This window comes from Nuphar pumila, chromosome 13 (genome assembly GCF_984573655.1).
Source record: "Nuphar pumila chromosome 13, dmNupPumi1.hap1.1, whole genome shotgun sequence".
Classification (NCBI taxonomy): domain Eukaryota; kingdom Viridiplantae; phylum Streptophyta; class Magnoliopsida; order Nymphaeales; family Nymphaeaceae; genus Nuphar; species Nuphar pumila.
The window spans coordinates 82,533,756-82,549,647 of record NC_143261.1 but is presented as its reverse complement, the minus strand read 5'-3'; the positions used below and the strand labels follow the sequence as shown (position 1 = coordinate 82,549,647).

The 15,892-nt window shown below is 38.8% G+C and overlaps 1 pseudogene; it reads right to left on the bottom strand.

The window, feature by feature from the left end:
* Nucleotides 1–2,629: 2,629 nt before the first annotated feature.
* LOC149818895 (heavy metal-associated isoprenylated plant protein 8-like) lies at nt 2,630–13,533 on the bottom strand (annotated as a pseudogene).
* Between the last annotated feature and the right edge of the window lie 2,359 nt (nt 13,534–15,892).

The following is a 15,892-nucleotide window of genomic DNA, read 5'->3' as shown; positions in this document are numbered from 1 at the left end:
GTAATATATTCGCTTTGAAAATATCAAGATAAAATCATAATATTTTCAAAATATAGCAGATATTTGTTACTATGATCGCAATTACAGTATGAGTCACGGAGAGGAAACATAAACATTTAATTGAGAAAAGTAAAACTTTACTCATTTCAAAAAATGTTCCTAAGAATTGTTGGGCCAAAGTCGCTCTTACTGCTATTTACTTAATAAATAAAATGCCCTCCTCTTCCCTTAAAAATATTTCAAATATCTCCGGATTTTAAAAGATTGAGTTTTTGGATGCAAGTGTCTTGTACTCTTTCAAGGAAATGCCAAACTTTCACCAAAAGTCATCGGGTGCGTGTTTATTGGTTATGGAGAACCTCATGGGTCTGACCACCAGACAGTTAATCGGCCCCCTTTCTTTGTAACCAAACCCTGATCCTATAGGATCCTGTACGGGTCAGGATTGGGTCATATCATATCCATGACACCCCTAGTTGGGGGCATAAATGCAATTGATGAACCACGAAATTGAGATAGGAGTCAATTTGGGAGAACAGGAATTCCACCTAGTGTGGAGAATTGAGATGCCCAAGGGTGTGTTCGGATCAATTTTGTCATAATTGAATCAAATTGATCTTTTAGCGAGTTTATGAAGAATCAGCTTCATTGGTTTTCTTTATTTAATTGGGCTTTATGATAATTATAATATTTTTTGGCTATTTAATTGTTTAGGTATTAAATGCATATTTTATAATCTAGTTGGACCCTACAAGTTATAATTTATTTTGTTTTCTGTATTTTCATAAAATTTTCATATTTTTTTTAATTTGAATTTTATAATTTTTGAAACAATAAAAAGTTAAAAAAGGCCAGTTAAAAATTATTCAATCTATCTTCAATTGGCCAATTCTCTGAATCGTTTTGAAAAGTGATTCTGTTCATAAACCGATTCTGTCAACATTGATTCAGAACACGTGGAGTTAGTTTGTTAAATTTTCCAGCGTAATTGGAAAGTGAATTGGAGAGGATAGATGGTTAAGGCTCCATTTAATTAGTAGATGAGAGGGAGATGGATGTTACCTATCTCACCTAAAAAAACAAGAAAAAAATGTTCCATCACATAAAGATCTGGAAACCACTCAGGTGGTTTGTCTTTCTAGATCCCATCACAATCAAGGAAACACATCCTTGCAAGACTGCCGCAAAGTCGTTGTCTTTCTCTATTCTGCAGCATAGGAATCTCTGAAATCTGAAGGCCTCTCCTAAAAACAGTCCTTCCATTAGCTTAATATGTTTGGAAACTATGACTTGGTAGATGAAAAGGGTAATCACAGAGGAGATGGGCCTTTCAATTACATCTAGATACAGTTGACAACTGGAGTCTCATCACCCTTTTTTTCTTCGCTCGTCTCTCCTCTCATCTCTTCTCTTGTCTAGCACCGGCTCACACAGAGCCTATAAGAGCAAATTGTGATCAAATTGGTAATTGCATGAAGGTAGAGAAAGGGAGTGAATTGGATGCAACTTTTTCTGGTTGAAATTTTTACCGTCCGATATTCACCCTAGATAACAAAGAAAACTTTTGAAAAAAAAGAGAAAAAGCAAGAAGAGGCCACGTGAAATGCAGGCAAAAGGTAACCAGGAATACTTCCGAAACGATTAATGGCCTGCATCCCCGTGGCCTACACATATAATGCAAAACTACCCAACTCCCATCTAACTTTCGAGTTACCACCATTGTCCTCTGTGAGCACCCACCTAACAAAGTACCCTCTGCCATGGAATTGAGAACAGTAAAAGAGCCGAAATGATGATAATCTCACCAACTTTTGTTTCAAATATGGCCAGAACCACACTTCAGCTCTGTGTAGTCATTTAAAGGGTCAAGCAGGTTTAGTTGCCATGAGTGTCAGCTATCCCACATGTGAGAATTGCGATCAGGTGCAATCGCATTGCACAAATGCAATGTGCAGCTGTACCAGATCACCCTCCATTTGATGTTGTACAACCCGTCAGAGTAGGCCCAACAGCAGATGGAGGGTAATCAGGTGCAGCAGCACATTGCAATTGTCCAATGTGAATGCCTCCACATGTGGTGTGGCACTAAGTAACAAATCAGCTAATAAGCTGGGCCAGGGATTATAATTTGGTCCTGACACCTAAAGATGCAACCAATTTGTATGGGGTTAAACTTCAATGCAGTCGTGAGAATTTAGCTGCTGATATTTGCCATTCTAAACGTTCTGTTACTATGGTTGTGGCCGTCCATCTCATGCGGAACTGATCCAGTGATCGAGAGCGTGCCACACACCACAAAAAATCACTGCACGCGTTCACAATTTTTTGTGTTTTGTATGATTTTTACTCAGTCCGATCACCTAACCACACCTCCATCTCATGCGACAGACTCCACACCTGCAGTAACACCTTACCACACCTCCATCTCATGCGCCACACACAGCCACTTTTTTAGTGTTGCACATTTGCAAAGTGAGAATCTGAGACAAGATAGCATTCCTGCTCTTATATGAGCTTTTATTGCAGGGGAACTTGATTAGACTCCAATAGATACAGGAGGCCCTCTTACCCAAAAATACATATCAGATAACAACAATGAACAATAAAATTCAGCACAGTATCGGCAAAATTACATTACAGAGCAAGCATCAGGGTTCTCATCACTGAATATATGCGGTGGATATGCATACTCCACATAATATCTAGGTGGGCAATACTCACTTTTATTTACCTCGTCTTTCGTATCGTCTTCTGCATCTTTCCCTTCTACGCCTTCCTTCTTTTCACCCTCCTCACTCTTTTCTTCCTTCTTCCCTTCTTCTTTCTTCTCTTCCTTTTTCTCCTCTTGTGGTGGAGGCGGTGGTGGCAGCACGATCGATGCCTGCTTGCCCGTTTGCTTATATATGTATTCCACTAGCTTAGCTGAATCCACAACCCCTTTTACAATCACTTTGTCATTCTTCAAATCTGTCTCTACAGACTCCACACCTGCAGTAGCACCTTAAGGTATAACGAGGGGATAATGCTTGAAATGCATATTATCATACTGCTTTTTTTATTACATTGCATGCAAGATTACTTCATAAATGCTGAATCTATTTTAAAGTCTCTCTCTCTCTCTCTTTTGCACATATCTATAAGGTTTACCATACTCTCTAACAAGAAATATTAGCGTGATCAGTCCATAGTTTCCTGATAATGACACATCTATTGAGTGGTTTCAACATGCAAACATGCATTTTTTCAACCAAAAAGTTTTGGTGCACTGCATACTCTTGATTTTCACCAAAATACGTTTTTTATTAGATAAAACCATGCAAATAATTTTCGTAGGGCTTCATACACAAAAGATTCAACAAAGTGTGAAAAACTAGGTAGCTTAAATTAGATACTACGATGCTAACAAAAGAAATATGTAGCATCACGTGAGCACAAAAGACATGGGAATGATCATAGCGGATTGTACTTTTCCCCTCTCTCTCTCTCTCTATATATATATATATATATATATATATAGAGAGAGAGAGAGAGAGTGCTGCTCACTCTTGAGTAGGGGTGGCAAAATCTGACCCGACCCCCAAACCCACTTCTTAGCCGGGTTAGGGTTTGGCTTAAATGGGTTCGTGTCGTAAATGGGTCGACCCACCTAACCCGTTTATTAAACGGGTCGTGTTCATGTTAGGGGTATGCCAACCCGCCAACCCGTTTGACAAACGGGTTAGGCGGGCGGGTCAACCCGTTCACGAACCCATCAACGTGCCGTTTATATATATATTAACTTATCTAACCCTAACTCCTAACTTTACACTTTAGTCACCCACCAAACTCCTTCCTACCCAGCCGCAGCCGAGAGCCTGAGACCTCTCATCTCCAGTGGTGGTGTGCGTCTGTGCGGTTATCATGTCTATGTTATCGGGTCGACCCGTTTAATAAACGGGTCGACATGTCATGTAATTGTGTTGTGTCGACCCGACCCGTTTATTAAACGGATTAACCGTGTCATGTCGAGTTACCCATTTAATAAATGGGTCGTGTTCGTGTTTGCCACATCCGACTCGTTTAATAAATGGGTCATGTTCGTGTTGAGGTATTCTGACCCACCAACCCGCCGACTCGACCCTACTCTTGAGGTGCTCAAACTAAGGTCACTCATGCTAAGCATCCATCGTGGAGCCCGATGAATGCTCAACGTCTTTTTTGTGCTTAGACTTTTAGCATCAGTAAAAGTTTAAAAGCGTCTGCTTAGACTTTAGCACCAGTAAATTTTTTTTTGTGCAGAAAAGATGTTGAGCATCCGTCATGTTGCGATGGACGCTCAACGTGAGTGACCTTCGTTTGAGCACCTAACGAGTGAACAACTACCAATTTTCGTATATATATATATACTTACTGCTTGGTTGACATCTTAACTTTTTATTTTGACACTTTTTTCAAATCTAACTTTATAACCTTATAGATGTGATCTACATGGTTAGTTTATTATAAAAAAGTTTATGAATCATCTATTTATGACATGAGCATGATTTTGTAAGGATTCAAAATTCAATGACTCAGATTTTTTATAAATTTTAAAGCTCATAAAATTATATTTTTCCTCAAAAAAGGTGTGATCCAACAATCTATTTTTAGCAAATATATTATGCTAAACACATTTGTGTGGTTAGAATTAACAAACAAGGTGAGAAACATTAAACACCAAAATTTTCCACAATGCTCAAAACCAGAGAAAGCCTCTTTTTTCTATCTTGGGACTGCACTCCTAAGGTTTCGTTCAGACCCCAGGTCTCATCCTATGTGCCATCCTCCCTGTCTAGGCCATTGTCCCCCAAGACATGCCATCATTTCCTCCCATGACAAGCCATTGTCTTCGGGAACAGGCTATCCTGCGATGAGACGGGACATCCTAGCCTGTTTCGGGTATAGGAGGGTACAAGATGTGTCATCCCACTCTCTCTATCCCAGGCGTCTGAAATGGCAGAACAATTATGCCATCCCACCTATCCCAGGTGTCCTGGATGGCAGAAGAGTTCTGCCATCTCACTTATCCCATGTGTCCTAGATGGCAAAAGTTTTGTCATCCCACTTGTCTCATGTGTCCTAAATGATGAAACAATTCTACCATCCCACCTATTCCAGGTGTCCTGAATAGCAAAACAATTTTGTTATCCCACCTGTCCCAGGTATCCTGGACTGCGGAAAAGTTCTACCATCCCACATGTCCCAGGTGTCCTGCACAGTTGTGTCATCCCACTAGTCCCAGGCATCCTGGACAATGGAACAATTCTACCCTCCCACCTATCCCTGCAGGCATCCTGGAAGGCAGAATAGTTTTGCCATCCCACCTATCCCAGGTGTCCTGGACGGTAGGTCTTGCATGTCTCAAGTGTCCTAGACGACAGAAGAATTTTGCCGTCTCACCTATCCCATGTGTCCTAGATGGCAGAAGTGTTTTGTCATCCCACCTGTCCTAAGTGTCTTGGACAACAAAACATTTCTACTATCCCACCTATCCCAGGTGTCCTGGATAGCATAATAGTTTTGCCATCCCACCTATCTGAATAGTTTTGTTGTCCCACCTATCTCAGGTGTTGTGGATGGTAGGTCCTGCCTGTTGTCCAATCATGTCCCAATGTTCTGGATGGCAAAACAGTTTTGCAGTCCCACCTGTCTCAAGTATCTTGGATGACAAAAATGTTGTCATCCTACCTGTCCCAGGTGTCCTGGATGATAACCGTTCTGCCATCCCAACCTGTCCCAATCTGTTCTCCCCCCTCTTGTCTGTGCTAGCCCTGCTGAATGGCAGAATTGCTTTGTCATCCCTTGCTGGATGGCAAAACAGTTTTGTCGTCTCCCCTGTCCTCCCATTTTAGGGATGACACAATATAGTGTCATCATGTCCCCATTTGTAATGTCGTTTGGTACTCTAAATGTAAAGATAAACCATTTGGCTTATCCATATCTTATCTCTAACCATCCTACCTTCATACGCGTCTCTCAAAAGTGGTAGACTACTGTTTTGAATGAGTCTTATCCTCATTTGAGAATAGACCTGAACCCATTTGGCATGAATCCAGATCTGAGAGTCTGATGATCCGAATTATGTTCGAAAACTTTATAATAGGGGTTCGCTCTTATAGTTTGGTCATTTGAAATTTCAATATTTGAGCCCTGACCTTGGAGAATACGAGCTTAGTCTTCCATACCCTCCTTTCTATAGTCATCTTACCTAGGCTGAGGTGCTGCCAAAGCTGCTGCAATCGTATTTGTTTCTACGTAAGAGTGTTGTTTGGACCAAAAAAGGACCTAAAAGCTTAAGAGACCCTAGAGTTTGAAAAAGATGATTTTTCCATCATTCGTTCATTCATTTTAATTTTTATTATTTTAAAGAATTTTCCTCTTTAATACACTTTGATCTTCACTTCATATTCGACCGTCTATGGTGTAATTCGGGCTGAAAAGATCGAAGAACTTGCCTGGATCCTACCTTCCTGTCAGGCGAAAGACAATCGAGGTTCGTATAAAGCGTCCTCACAATTTTAAAAAAGATTTTAATGAATCTGAGTAAGTCCTCTCTAATACACTTTGATCTTTATTGCATATTCGAGTGTCTCAATGATTAAATTAGAGCTACAAAGATCGAAGAACTTGCCTGAATGCTACCTTCCCGTCAAGTGAAGGACAATCGAGGCTCATATATAAGGTCCCCACAAATTTAAAAGAGATTTTAATGAATCCGGGTAAGTCTTTTCTTTCACACATTCAAAAAAATTTGTAAAAAGAAACATGAAAATCAACATTGTCCACACCGTATCAACAGTTAGGAGGAACTAATTTTTCTATATATATTTATATATCTATATATAGATATGTAGAGAGAGAAAGTGGTAAGCGCTAACAACCTTTTCAGTGCATCAAACAGCGCACCGCATGTGACTGTCAGATTGTGCATGCTAAAGTTGCAACTGCCATTAAAGGCCTTTTCGTTAGAAAAAAATAATGAGGGGGCACACTTTTGCTTGTGGTGCGGTGCTAAGGTGGTTAGCAGCTACCACCTCTCTCTCTCTCTCTCTCTCTATATATATATATATATATATATATATATATATATATATATATATATATATATATATATATATATGCTAAGTTGGTTTACTAGTTTTTTTATTTTATTTTTACATTTTGAGTGTGAAGATATGGTCTTCGTGCTTGTTTTTTATAGGAAGCTGATCTTAAAACATTTATTTCTGAATATCATTTTTTCATATGTTTTCATAAATTTTAAGGCTCAAAATTTGTGCCTAGTAAATTGATGATGTTGAATGCATCAATGGGGCAAATTTTTCAAAAAAATACCGAAAAATCTAAAAACTCATTTAACATGTTTTTATTATTATTATATATATAGAAAAAATATTTGCTGCAGATGAAGGTAAGAAACTTATGTACTAGAAATCATAGGTGCAAGTTGTATCAATTGAATCTAACCATGTTGATGTATTCAGCATGGTCTGTATGATAATAATCAAGCTTTAGTTCAGACTTTTTTTATATAAAAATGTGATTTTTTGAGTTATAAAATTTTGGCACAGTGTGAGCTCTTGATTTTTTAACTCCTTTAAAAACTTAATTACTTGTCATAATAACTAGCTTTTTAAGGAAAAGGTAAAATTTGATAGTATTAATATTTAATTGGTTGATGACATCCGTAGCATATTCAAAACAAGTTTTCTAGGAAACAAATCATGTAGCCGTAACATTTGATTTATAAAAAAAAAATTGTAAGTAATTTTTAATCCTGAGTACTTTATTCGCAGACAATATTTACTCGTGTCTAGTTGTCTAGTGACTCTTATTTTGAAACTAGAATATGAGAATTGTAAAAATCATATTTCCACAAGAGTTTCTTACCTTCACAGTTCTCATATTTTCTGTTCTTATATTCTTGTGACTCTCCTCCTCTCTCTCTGTATTGGCTACTAATAAAGGTACCAAACTAATGAGTAAAGATCACTTTTTCTTAAAAAAAATCCATTTTTTTTGGTAAATCAAATGTTATGGGTGTGATCTACATATATGGATCATGTGATTATGACAAGTAATTAGGTTTTTAAAAAGACTTTAAAAATCAACCGCCCACAATGATCCAAAATTTCATAACCCAAAACATCATTTTTATGTGATTAGATTGCAACCTGCACTTATGATTTTTAGCTCATTGGTGTTTTACCTTCATTATTCATTAGAAGCAAATATTTGGCGATTATATATATATATATATAAAGTCCTATTAAAAATTAGGATTAAAATGTACCTCCAGTTGAATTAAAAAAGATGTCAAATACAAGGGTGACTGGAGACGAATCCACGTACGGATGTAAGAAATAACAGAGAACCATGTAAACTTTTGCGTGCATGTGCATGTTACGGCCGGTGATGAGATTGAATCCGGCAGGCATGTAGGTAGAGAGAGAGAGAGAGAGTGTGTGTGTGTGTACAGCCGAGCACAGGGGCGCATGATGAAGGACAGGTACGTGGTACGACTTGTCTTTTGTAGTCACCATGTCATCATAATGCCACATCCCAGATGCTAAAGACGCTCATACTCAACCCCTATGTCCTCAGTCTCGTGTATCTTTCTCTGGTTTTATCACCTCTTCTTTCTTCTTTATATTATTCGTCGTCTTCTATTCTTTGTCCTTGATATCCTTCTTTGTCATCTATTCTTTGTTCTTTATATTCTTCTTTGTGCTTATAATGCATCAACACAGACCGACACCCATTTCGTTGTTCTTAACCTCAAAACAAACTCCCATCTCCACCTCCCTCTCGTTGAATAAAAACTAATATAGAAATTACCTATCGAAAAGAAACTAATATAGAAATCGAGATTTTCTGAATGAGGAAAAGTTCATGATAAATTAATGTGTTTGGAAAATTATCGGAAAAGGCAGATCATATAGATCTTAAAATTATGGAGTACAAAACAATTATGTGAAAATAATAAATGTTAATATCAAAACATGCTACATTTTTTTCAATATGACTGCTTTGATGATTTTGTTAGTTTCTGAACATATCACGATAAACAAAAAATTGTGCCTAAAGAGACATACGGTGATACGGAGATCTACTTTATGTTTCTTCTTGTTAGCTTTGGAATGCGTCCATCACAATCACACAGACATACAGACACATGCGCTACTTTTCTTTTTATTTTAGGCTCTACTTGGGAGCCCGAGTTGGAAGCGACCAGGGGGATTCACCGAATCCCCCTCGGTACCGGCTGTTTGGTGTTGCCGATCTGGGACGAGGAGTAGAGATGGGAGGGGCGTCAGCGTTAAAATCCGCAGATTTCCTACTACGTCCGCGCGAGGATGTTGCCATCGAATCTGCGGATGTCGACGATTCTGGTATCCCTCCCTACACAGAACCTTAGTTACCTAGAGAGAGAGAGAGAGAGAGAGAGAGAGAGAGAGAGAGAGAGAGAGAGACCTTTCATCTTCTGTATACGCCTCTGGACCACATGTGCACATGAGTCGCAGTGCATGCGAACCGTTAAGACGACCGTATCAATGACAGGCTGCCAACCACAATCACAATTCACCATCAAACAGATAGTCCATCTCATGTCATTACGGACCACCAATTCTGTGTGTGTGTGTAGAGAGAGAGAGAGAGAGAGAGAGAGAGAGAGAGAGAGAGAGAGCATGGTCATGATCACGTAAGGAACAGAAATCTAACTTCAGAATAGGGAAACTAAAAATGTCTTTTCCATGTGCAGAGTGCTGATCATCAATATATGGTGAATCCATAAAAAATGGGAGCGGCACATTTCTTGTAAAATCACAATGCACCTGATCTTTCTTCAAAACATGAAAATCAGGGAAGAAACACAAAAATACCTGTTCCTCCTTCAATATGTGTCTCTTTTCTTAAAAAAAATTGTTGTTTTTATTCTCTTTATTCAATACTTAGATCTAAAAGTTAAACTATGCTCAAGGCTAAAACTACGTATCTTCAAGGTTAGAACTATGCCTTGGCAAAATCAAAAGTGAAAAAAGAACAAATCTGGACCATTGGTTTCCATATCCAAAGGTCAATATTGACATCCCCCACAAAACCACTGGCAGTGGTGGTCTAGCCACATGACTTCTATGTTTTCCCTCCAGGCATTCATTCAGCCATCGTGGATATCTCCTTCTCTCCCACCTTTGCTTTGGCTCAACATCCCATTGCAGCAACCAATATGGGCACATGTTATGGCCAGTAGAAACCATGAGGTGGTGGAAGTGATGATGATGGAATTGTGTCAGAAAATCACCCTAGGTTTTCGACGATAAGTATTTTAGTCAATAGATTATATAGGCAGGTGAGCAGTAAATTATGAAGGATATGCCGGAAACTGATCAAATGAGACTTTCCGGCAATCCAGTGTTGGAAGACGATCACCATTGACGGTGATGGTCTTGCTGGAGAATTTGAGGATACCCACCGGTTAGGGCTTCCTAACGATGGATATTTTAGTCTGTGCATTTATGGTGAGGATTGAGAAGATACATGGCACTTTGTCCTTATGACTGGATCTCCATTCAAGTAATGAATTCTTTCCCAGATAGATATTATGGACCCTACAACATCCGTGTTGGACGCAGTAGAGTTTTTCCTGATCCATGATATGTATCAAGTGCATCAGAGACATCTCTCTCTCAATTGTGACTATAACGAGAGTGAGAAAAGGCAGACCTACCTCTTCTTTTTTCTCCTCTGGCTTGGGTTTCTCCTTCTCCTCCTCCTCTGGGGGCTTGGGTAATGGGGAGATGATATCAGCCCTTCTCCCACTCTTCTTCTGAATCCTCTCACAGACCTTCACCGGGTCTAAAGTCTTCCCCTTCACAACCACCTTGTGGGACTTGCTATCTGTGTGCACCTGCTCCACACCTGCCACACATATTACCCGTAACTAACAATACATCATTTGCACATATTAACCAGGACAGGAGTTCATCTTATTACACGCACATAGGCAATATTCCATAGAAAACAATCTATGCAAGCTAACGCCCAGCAATAGAGTACGCCCAAAAGGTGACACAAAGACATGAAATGGGTCACTTTTCCCATGACAAACCAAATGAGCTGGAACACAAAGACTACTATTCATAGATGGAGCCAGGCAATATATATAGTATGAACAGTATGGAGGTAACCATCAAGAAGGGCGGAAAACATTTAGGGACCCCTACGGGGTTGGCCAAGTGGGGGTGGGGTCTTAGACTGTTAGACAGGCGGACAAGGTTCCATTGTCAACCATCCATGCATGCTGACGCCCAACATAGTGAAGCTTAAAACAGTACATTATTGTCAAGATTGTTGTCGTGAGATTTTTGAAATTTTTTATTTATCTCGAGTTTTTCTGAGAAAATATCAGCTAAAATAAATAAATTAATATTTTAATAAATATGGGGCGAAAATAAAATTTTTAGAAAATGATATTGGTTTAAGCTCTTGTCGTGAGATTTTGAATTTTTTATTTATCTCGAGTTTTTTTTTCTGAGAAAATATCAGCTAAAACAAAGTAATTAATATTTAATAAATATGGGGCGAAAATAAAAAAAAATTAGAAAATGATATGGGTTTAATTAAGGTCTCGCCTAAAATTGAAACTTCTAAACAAAATCATTTAAAAATTCAAAATATGGGTTTAATCTACATATTGGACTTTAGGATTCCTATTCTCAACGCATTTAAAGCTTTTAATTTTGAAGATATATTTTATGAAACCGTTTTCTATTGTCAACACTGTTCAAAGTTGCCTTGTTGAGAAACTGGTTTTATGTTTTTGGTGGATGAGGGGAAGTTTTATTATTATTAAATGAGAGAGATGAATTAAAAGATAGTTTATTCAGAATTTATTCACTTGAAAATAATGTTGTTCAATGCATTTTAAATGAATTTAAAGCATGATTTTTTTTTAAATATTGTTATAAAAACGCAAATATCATGATGAAAACGCTATATTTAGGTTTTATATAAAATATCACAAGATTTTGAAGTTTAAAATAATAACATAATATAGTTTGTTTGTTTTTTTCGTGATATTTTCGAAATATCACTATGACGCCCAACATAGGTTCCGGGGGAGGGGATCCTAGCCTCAAAGTTCTACTCTGCGGACAAGATAACCGTAGGGGTATGGTCAGCTGAGCTAGTGCAACCCATAGTGACAAACGTTTTTATCGGCAATTTCTCATTTTTCAAAAACTCGCGAGAAATTGAAAAAAAAAATCATAAATCTTGCATTTTTTTGGGCAAAATCTCAGCAATAAAAAAATAAATTTAAAAATATATAAATTATTTTTTTATAAGAAAATATTGATAAAAATTATTTAAAAATAAAAATACACAAAATTTTCACGATAAATAGGCGTTTAAAACGTAAATATTGAGTTTAAATCATGGTATTTATGTTTTTTCATAAATCTCGCGATATTTTGAAAATCTCTCGAGAAATGGCTGTTTTAAACTTTCAGGCAATTTGTCGCGATATTATCGCAAGATTTTCATAAATCTAGCGATATTTGTCACTATGGTGCAACCTGGTCATTGTGCCCGGTGTAGTTTGATGAGGTTATAAATTAAAAAAAAAAAACTTTACATGTAGGCTCTGTTTGGGAGCCTTGCATCGAGATGGAAGTACCACTTTCATGTATTGCCAAATGTGGTGTTGAGAATGAGGTTGCAAAAGACATGTCCATTCCAAATGTAGTGTTTTGGCCACACGACTGCTCCCAAACGGCAGAGGGCACGAGATCATTTGGGGAAGCCCGCAAAACGCCTTGATTCAAAGCTCCCAAAGCGATTAAAAATATCATGGAACTACCACACTGTGAATTGATGGCTATGAAACTACCACACTATGAGCATGTAATGTAACGGCACACCAAATGAATTTATAACTAACAAAAAGTCATTAAGAAAATTTATTTATTTCCTAGGATGGATACTGGATACGGATGGCAATGAATCAAGAAAACTACCTTAAATATCACGATAAGGTCAGAACAGAATCTTAACGTTGCTTTGCACACAACGCAGAGTTGGTAAGTTTTCATAAATGACCACCAATGGAGACATGAATTTAGTGCTTAGAGCAGATAGTCCAGCATTAAACCAGAGCAGGGAGTAGTGGGTGGCATTTAATATTGGATTTCGAGAGAGAGAGAGAGAGAGAGAGAGAGAGAGAGAGAGAGAGAGAGAGAGAGAGAGAGAGAGAGAGAGATGACCTGGGAACCCTCTAAGGGAACGTTGGACCTTCCTGGCACACCCTTCACAGTGCATTTCCACCTTCAACACAATCTCTGGGTCCTCTTCTTCCTCCTTCTTCACCTCCTCCTTCTCTGCATCACCCTCTTTCTTCTTCTCCCCTTCTCCCCCTCCATCCTTCTTCTCTTCACCTCCTTCCCCTTCCTCCTTTTTCTCACCTTCTCCCCCCTCCTCCTTCCCTTCCTCTTTCTTCTGCTCCTCCTCCTACATTAGACATCCAAAAAAATAACAAAAAAAGATGGGTTGTCTCATTAGATTAGTGTGTCAATATTATAAATTACGGGAATTTGGGTTTCTAAAATCAGGAAATTTGGGGGCCAGATTTCGGGAAACTGAAAGATCTTATTTTTTCCCCTCCTATAAGTAGCATTTTGCTAAATGTGAAGAGCTGAAACGAGAGAGAGAGAGAGAGAGAGAGAGAGAGAGAGAGAGAGAGACGCAAGAATGAGTGAATGATGAAAAAAAGGAAGTTTTTTAATTATTAAACCAAAAAGGAGAAATTTGGTTTGAGTACCACTAGTGAAGAGTGGGGGAACTCTTGTGAATATTGTAAAACTAAAGAAAAAAAGAAATAGCGACATTAATTCTGAATGGGGATCGAAAGAATTCAGAAGAGGAAACTTCTCGAAAAACAAAAAAAAGAACTAACAACGCCACACACACACACACACAGTATAATCACTAAAAAGGATAAAATCCACGAAAATAATTGCCACCTGATTTTTTGTAGAAAGTAGAATTCACAAAGTAACTCGCATGGAAACCTTTGCTCCAAAACAAGAAAAGCATTCAAAGGAAAAAATAAAAAGAAAATGCTGAAACACTAAAATTACATATTTTTAGACAAAAAAATGAAAGAAACCGGAGAACCAAGGCACTGCTTCGTTCACTAATACTTTCCTTGCAAAACCAACAACAAAAAGAAGAAGAAAACTTCTAAATCCGATGTTCAGTTTTCGCTCAAAATGGAAGGTGTAAAACCAAAAGGAAAAAGATTAAAAAAAAACGAAACAACCTAACAAAACTCTGTTCTTTTCCAAATGATCATCTCAAACTCGGTACACCATCACTTCCAAACCAGAGAGAGAGAGAGAGAGAGAGAGAGAGAGAGAGAGAGAGAGAGCATATTCATATCCATATCCATTTTATTTCAAAAGAAAAAAATAATAACTAGGAAAAGTCTCTAACGTACTTCACCCATTTGAAAGAGAGAGCTTCTCTGCGTTTCCTCGTCGACGTTCGTCCCCTCGAGAAAACGAAGCCTTCCTTTTTATATTGTAGCGCGCGGGCGCGAGAGAGAGAGAGATAAACGAAGAAGGAAGACGAAATTACAGCGCAGTAATTTCCATGCCGTTAACCTATTAATTACCACCGTGGCCTCTATCTTTGACTCGAGTTACGTCATCCTGACCTACCTCTCTCGCAAAAAAGTGCAAATGACCAAAACACCCTAAAAGTCTTCGTCCTCGAAGTGTTATCATTTTGCCCTTCGGAAGCCAAGAAATGACCGATTTTACCAGCAGGTAAGCTCGGAGGACGTGGTTAATAAGACCATCGTTTTCGGACATTGGACGCAACAAAGGATGTTGGTGTAATCCGGTCATTTAGATTGGACGCAACAAAGGACGTTTTCGGAAATTACAGTTTTTGTCAGAATGACGGTTAAGCCCTCGTCATTGACCTGTGACCTTTTAGCGGTGCAAATGGATCGGGCTTGGCCGGACTTTCGATCAGAATCCCATTTTTTTTTTGTTGAGGATGGATTTTCTCCATCGGATTATTTCGAATTTGGATAGGATTCTCTATTGGCCTGTATGTGAACCAATTTTCACCTCTAGCTGTGACCCCGATTTGTACTTCTGAGTCTGTGGTGGATAGGGGTGGGCAACCGGCCAACCCAATCCAACCAGGCCCGGCCAGCTAATGGATTGGGCCAGATCAAAAGCCCGGTTCGGAATGGCCCGTTTGGAAAACCAGGCCCGTGGCATGTCTGTTAGGCCCGTGGGTATATATATGGTATTACCATTACCTGAATGAAAGAGAAAGAACAATTTGATTCTCAACTCTTTTTTGGTGGCCAGCACACGTGGGGCTGATAAACCAGCGGAATCGGCTGAGCTTCATGTTTTACAATTTGGTTCATGCTTTTGATGAGTGTGGCAGAGCCAGGGTTACCATAAATGTTATAAGAGGATGGGAAACACGTTTCCGGGAAACGGTTTCCGAAATGAAAAACACTGCCGTTTTCCAAACGTGGGAACACCAAAAAATTTATGGAAAACGTGTTTTCCATACAATTGAAAAAACATTTCCCACCCCCAAGGAAAATGCATTTCTCATGTTTGGAAAAATGGTTTCCCATGCGGTTTTTGTTAGGGTCGCCGCAAGAGAAGAGTGATGGCATACCTGTAGCGGCAATGTCAAACTGCAAACAGCCGGTAAGTGAACCTGAATCGGTGACTTTGAGATGTTCGACTCCTCAGCCGGTCGCAGCTTTTTGATGAGCGCAGACCCTCCAACGATGGTGAGCAGGATCCAATTAATCCCAGCAATGGAGATCGCATGTGAT